This window comes from Centruroides sculpturatus, unplaced genomic scaffold (assembly GCF_000671375.1).
Source record: "Centruroides sculpturatus isolate CEXI.00-Female unplaced genomic scaffold, Cexi_2.0 scaffold139, whole genome shotgun sequence".
Classification (NCBI taxonomy): Eukaryota; Metazoa; Arthropoda; class Arachnida; order Scorpiones; family Buthidae; genus Centruroides; species Centruroides sculpturatus.
Genome location: NW_019384370.1, coordinates 837,796 through 844,907, shown reverse-complemented (window position 1 = coordinate 844,907; position 7,112 = coordinate 837,796). Strand labels below are relative to the sequence as shown.

Here is a 7,112-nt window from a genome sequence, read left to right as displayed (position 1 = left end):
ATCTATTTATTGATGAAATCTAAAAGAGACCAACCATCGTCAAAGGATTTTATAGATATTTTAAAAGAATTAAAAAACTTGAATTTATTTTGTCTTAGTTTTGGATACAACGTCGCAAACATTTCATGCGTCAGTCTATCTCGTAATATTGGGTGCACCCAAAATTCTCTTTGCCTCCGCCGTCGTCTTTTATAGCGACGATAGAGGAGCCACACACAAGCAATCACTTCCACATCCATTTGCAAACCGAGCCAGTGCGCACGCTCCGCTAAACGCTCGTCAAACGCCGAGCTAACGCGCGTTAAACGCGCGTTAGCTCGGCGTTCGACGAGCGTTTAACGCGCGTTGAAAAACGCCTAGTGTGTACAGGGCCTTAACCCAACCGTTCAGAATTTACCTGTATGTTTTTATGATAGTTTTCTGTATAGTTGATAGGAGTTTTAAAAAATCCGTTAAAATATTTGATATTTTTATTCTGCTCCCCGATTTTATATTACAGTACTCACGGATTTAATGTTAAACCAGTGATATTACGATTTCGTATGTCCCATCTTTAATTAAGGGAATGTAGAAAAAACGTGCACAATTCTTGTATAATGTTAAAAAATTACCTGTTACTTTGACAGCATCATTTACATCTAAATTTAATGAATGAGAGAGATGCACGAGGTACAGAAAAAGCTCTAGAATTTATTTTCCTTAAATTTACGATTTATGTATTCGTTTCTCATAAAAATTTCTTTCCACTTTTTCCCGAGACTACAAATATTCGAGTACAAAGTAACCGGTTTCGACTTACTTCTACTTAAGAAGTAGTTAAATAATTAAGCGATTAGGGAATTGGGGACATAAACAAAACCCTGATGAAAGAGCCGAAATTTTACTTAAGAATTACAGTATTTTTAATCTAGGTAACTAATTTCATTGAAAATTACGGAGGCTTTTTCAAACATAACAAAGCTATATTGTCATGTTTTTCCATGCACAGATCTGCTATAATGTGTAATAGTCATGTAACAATAAGCAAAAATCAAATAGAGCAATATATAATCTTGAAAATTAACTTTCTAAGCATTCTTTATTTTTATTAGTTATTAAATAAATGCCAGTTAATTTTCAAGTTTTACATATTCTAATCTAGGTTTAATTTTCACTTACTCTATAACTGTATGTTACTCTAACTCATTCTATAAGCCTGAAACAGTCCATTTTAATTTTGGACAGAAATATTTTAAAGTAGTGTTAAACTTTCATAACACTGTTACATGTTGGTTTTATTTATAATTTGATGTTATACTTTAGGTATACAAAAAAAATTTACTTGTGAAATAAACAATTGAATCCAATATTCAATAACAACTATTTATAAATATCTAAAAAGTTTTTTCACTGAAATTTAGACATGGTAAGAATTTTTATACACAAAAATAGTCTCACCAATCAACATTATAATTACTTGTAGTGCATACAAGATTCTGACTTTAATATATTATAATATAATTATTTAAAACAATTAGTAAAGGGTTCTCCTACAAGGAAATAAAGCTCTTCCTTTGAACAACAAATAAAAATAAATATTAAATTTCATTTATAAATATTTAATATTCAAGGAACCCAAAATTAGTTAGCACTTAAGACTGATGTATTAATTCACTGAGAAAACCATACAATAAACATTGCAAAATATATGTATAGCAACAATATTTTACCTGTTGATAGTAGATCACATATATATTTAATCATAAATTTTTATATCAAATAGTAAAATTTGCTCTGTTTAAGTTTTAAAATAATATATAAAATAAAATTTTCATTATATGAAGTTACATTAACAGGATATACTGTACTGCATAATATTTATATTTACTTTTTATTATTTCATTTTTAACTTTTGTTTGCAAACAGATTAATCATCTCATTTTGAATTTTCCAACCTAAATAATGATCATATGTTTCTTTATCTTTGATACGTCTTGTGTGTTCTGCCATTCTTGCATCATATTTTAAAATCGATTAAATTAAACCTATGTAGTGCTCCGCCACTTATTGGTTGTTGTTAGTAATGTATGTGAATATTATTTGTATAGTTAATGCCCTTTGTACTGTACTTAGCGTAAGTTTTATTTTGTCACATTGTATCGGGTTTTCTTTGTTTGTCGTCCGTTCGGACACGTGTCCTTCTTACTCTCTACCTCCCTCCTTTGTGTGAAACCGGACCTTTTGATTGGCTACCGAAGAGGTCAGGTGAGATCAGCAAACCAGGGGTACAAATAGCAGGTCCACGTGTGAGAGAGCACCCCTTTTTTTTTCTTCCTTGGAGGAGTTCCGTTCGTGAAAGGTTCGGATCAGCGCCATCGAGAAAGACCGAAACCTACCGGAGTGAGAAGGGAGATTCGTTTCGAACATCGAGGGTAGGAGATAGAATCCAAATTCATCCGTGGTGTACTGTACACGGAAGGAATCGTGTGGATAGTACAATTAAGGAAGCTAGAGTACCGAAGGTATCGACGGAAACGAAAATTTCCCCACTAGTAATAGACGTTGGTCCGATGCCCGATCATTTAAGTGCCGGATTTCTAGTGAGTAGACTGTTCTGAAAATTCTTCACGTGTTATTGTAAACGAGTACGAACTTTGTTACGCTATGCGAAAGAGGGAGGAGAGTGAAGGGACTAAGAATATTGTATTCGGGACACGTGATTGTGTAAATGAGTTTTAGTTGAGAGTTCATATGAGTCCTCAGTTGCTGAACGCGAAACCCGTATTGAATAAAGAGGTACAGTAAAACCTCGATTATCCGGACTATATAGGGATAAAGGTAGTTCGGATAAGGAAAAATCCGGATAATCGAAACAAATATGTACTTTAATTAATTTGTCTTTTAATGATAATACAACACGTTTTCTTTTCGATGACGTATCGGTAATATTAAAAATAAATACTGTATTTAAATTGTGATCAAATTTTCAAGAAACAAACGTTCGTATTGAATTTGGACCACTACTGACCAGCGCTAACAGACTAGCTATTGTTTAAAAGGCTCTCTGGCGGCTCAAGAAGACGGATTTTATAAAATAAAAAGCAGTTGAAACTGCATTTTTATGAATAAAAATTTGACAAACTATTTATCGTTTTATGACGAGTAAAATTTTTTCGTCGCGTTCGCGGCTTTTAAGTAATGCATAAACCTTCCAGGCGCGAGGCATAGGCGGTGGCCCACGTTGCCCATGCCTTACGCCGTCCTTGGTCATAGAAATGATGTAATTTGAATATAAATTATATATAAATACGTATGTCAAGTTATTTTGGTAATATTGTATACAAGATATAACACTTTTAAGAACTTGTTCTGCATCTGAATTTAATTGTCTTTGATGAAAATCGTCAATTGTTTGTTCTTTTTGCAACCTGTTTTTTAGCTCCATAAAATCTTTAAGTGATTCTCTGTGTGGCAATGATAATTCATGTTCATTTAAGTGAGTTCCAAGGTGCTTTCAGTCAAACACCATTTACTAATGCTAAAGATGATCTTGACAATTGTGTGAGCCGCAGGGGAGGTTGGAAAAGCCTCTCCTAGCTGGCCACAGGTCGGTGACCTACTTTCTTGTCAAGGATGGCGTTACCTGCAGTTACGCGTTACACGAGTGGAGGAGAGTCAGAGGGGTCGACGATAAGACGATGGTACAGTCGAATAAAAACACCATTTTAAACAAAACATAAGTTTATTTTACTAACTAAACTTTACGAAGTTAAAGATTACAAGACTCCTTCTAATACGCGGATGAGAGAGCGAGTTTTCTAATAAAGCTTTCATACCTCCTGAGAGACTATCAGGATGATAATTCTCCAGCAAATTTGGTAAACTGGCACAGGTCCTATGGGTTCGAAATAGGTTTGGCGAGATAGCAGTATTCGATGACTTCAGATTAGCGACTCCCCCGAGAGGGGAAGAAGGACGCCTTTTATACTTTTTTTCGATGGAAAAATTAGTCAGGTGACCAATTGTTTTAGCAGGTGTGGAGTTAAAGGTGGTCCCGGGCTGCAATAAATCGTCGAAGTTGGACTTCAACCGTAAACATTAAATCTTGCAGCAGACGAATGTACCTTATATTTTAGTTTTGAATAAAGCCAGTTAATTATATTTTTCAAAGTATAAAATATTATTATTATTTACAAGTCATTAATAAAGCATTTTAATCCTAAAATTTTTCATTGTTTGTTTCATATTCATAGTTAAAAATGGCATCATCATCCAAGAAAATGAAAATGATGAAAGAGAAGGCTATGGCCACCTATTTGGATCAGCTGTCTGACGTGGAACTCCCAGCTGAGTCAGACACTGATCATGACATATTATTTCTCATCTGACGATTCCTCGTGTGAATCTGAAGAGGAAAGTGGCCCCACTGGAGGAAGTTGTTCTCTTCAGGCTTTTCCTGACGAGTTGGAAGATGAGGGGTACCTTGAGGTTCTGCCACCAGAACAATCTCTGCCTGATCCTTTCCCTTTCCTAGAACAATCTGGCCCCCAGCACATGCCTTTACCTGATTCTCACCCTATCCAGTATTTTCACCTTTTTTTTCACTATGTCTGTGCTATCCCTTATGGTGACAGAAACGAACAGATATGCCCAGCAAGTGATAAATGGCATTGGGGGGAATGTGCCCCAATATCTCAAGAAGTGGCAACCAGTAACTATTAAAGAAATGAAGGGGTTTTTGGCATTCATCCTGAATATGGGACTAAATAAAAAACCTAGCATTGCGCATTACTTTTCCACTTCTGACTCCCAAAATCAGCCATGGTTTCGGAGAATGTTTACTAAGCACCGCTTTTCTCACTTGCTACGATTCTTCCATCTCGTAGATAACAGTAAGTTGCCTGGCCCGGGGGAATTAGGTTATGATCCAAATGCAAAGTATCAACCTTTGGAAGATCATGCAAATAAGGTGTTCTGGCAGTATTATATTCCACATCAGGAAATATGTGTTGATAAATCTATGGTAGGTACTAAGTGCCGTACCGTCATACGTCAATTTATGCGACAAAAAAAAACATCATCAATGGGGGGTCAAACTTTGGGTGATGTGTGACTCCATTTCACACTACTGCCTGGGATTCTTCACTTATAAAGGGGCCAAATTCCAGGCGGAGAAGCCCATCGCTTCAAAGTTTGGTCTGGAATATACTGTCGTATGTCGGTTACTGGACATGGGAGATTACAACAACAAGGCCTACCATGTATTCATTGATAATTTTTTTACGTCGGTATCCCTTATTCGCCACCTACATTCCCAGGATACTTACTGTACTGGCACAGTGCGAAAAAACAGGAAGGAACTGATAAGATTCAAAGATAATAAATTCACGGTAGGCCAGATCATGTATTTTAGATCTGGACCTATATTGGCATGTGGCTTCTGGAATAAAAAATCACAATTGCAATATAAACCGGTTATTCTTTTATCTAGCCATGCAAGGGCTTGCGATAACGAAATTGATAGGCGCGAGGGAGCTAAATTAATGCCCGAAATAGTTTCTAGCTATAATCAGTTTATGAGGGGAATCGATACATTTGACATGATGCTGAATACATACTTAGATGAAAGGAGGACTAAGAAATATTGGAAGAAAGTAGCTTTCAAGATCATAGCCAGGATGATGTTGAATGCCTACATAATATACACAGAAAATTATTCCAGAAGTCAAAGACAACGACTCTGCCACGTCAATTTTATCGAGGCGGTAGTCGAAAGCCTGGGGAGAGAATGGATGGAGGAGCGGGAAGCTGTACGTCCCCCGAAACCCCGAGGACCAGTAGGTCTCCGCAAGTTACCAGGAAAAACAGCTTACAGGTGCATTGTATGCAGCACCTCAAAACATAAAAAGACAACGACAAAAGCCTGTACACGTTGTGGGAAAGGCGTCATGCCAATTTCCTCATAAAACATTGCTGCTAGCACAAAGGTAAGTGCATAAATTGATATAATTCTATTTTAGTTTTGTGGATAAATTTTGCATAATGTACAAAATAATATTCTCTTTCTCACAGATATCATCTGTTTTCATTTTTAACTGAATTGCATTTTTTCCTGAAGCATGTGTGCTAGCAGACAAGGTAGGTGGTGCATAGTTTGAAACAATAATCTGGTATAATTATTATCAGAGTTTTATATGTATGATTCTTGAAAAATGTACAAAACAATATTTTCTCTTACAGCTGTGATTCCGGGGAGATGTTTCCGCTCCTTCCATTTTCTACTATTTATTTATTTATTTATTTATTGTTATTTATTATATATTTGTTAACATTGTTATGATTGTATTATTAAATACAATATTTTGCATCAAGAGCAAGCAGGAATGTGTATTCTTTCAATGTATAAAATTTGAAGCAAGTAGGAAAAAGAACTAGATAAGGATTTAAATCCTGGAAACATAAGTTATTGTATATTTTATTTTATATTATCTTGTACTAGGCTATTACATTAATTTGTTACACAAAACTTAAGTTAGTACAGTTTATTACTTTGTGTTTCATTTTGTAATATCTTTTATTAATTTATTACGTTAACTTATTTTGTTGCACTAACTTATGAAACCCCCTTGTAATGAACTAAGGTACTGTACAAACAATTAAGAATTATTGTTATATATATATATTGTTAATAAAGTGAATTGTTTTCGTATATTTTGTGTTTTTCATGGTACAAATTAAAGTTAATATAGTTGCTATTCATCACTGTCTGTAATTTTCCAAATTTTTATTCAATTTTGTTGATTTGTCTACAAAGTATGAAATAAAACATAACAAAGGAAATGTTAACAAATCTCTGTAAAAGCACGTGTTTCTGTTTAAAAGCAACATATAATTATTGTTTTAAAACACTTATCTAACCTAAATCATTTTACTCTGTTACATATCTGAGTTATTGAACATCAAGAGAATAAAGTCATATTTTTATTTATTTTGTTATGACATTCATTATCTTGAAATGGTATTGAAAACATATATCTGTTATTAAATACAATTCCTCAAATAACAAATTCATCATATTATTGTCCAGGTTTATTATTATTTAAAATACAGTAATTTGCTTACGGTTATGTTAA

The 7,112-nt window shown here is 34.4% G+C and overlaps 1 pseudogene; it reads left to right on the top strand.

Annotated features, from left to right (window-relative positions):
* Positions 1-4,175: 4,175 nt before the first annotated feature.
* LOC111614537 lies at positions 4,176-6,616 on the top strand (annotated as a pseudogene).
* The last annotated feature ends 496 nt before the right edge of the window (positions 6,617-7,112 follow it).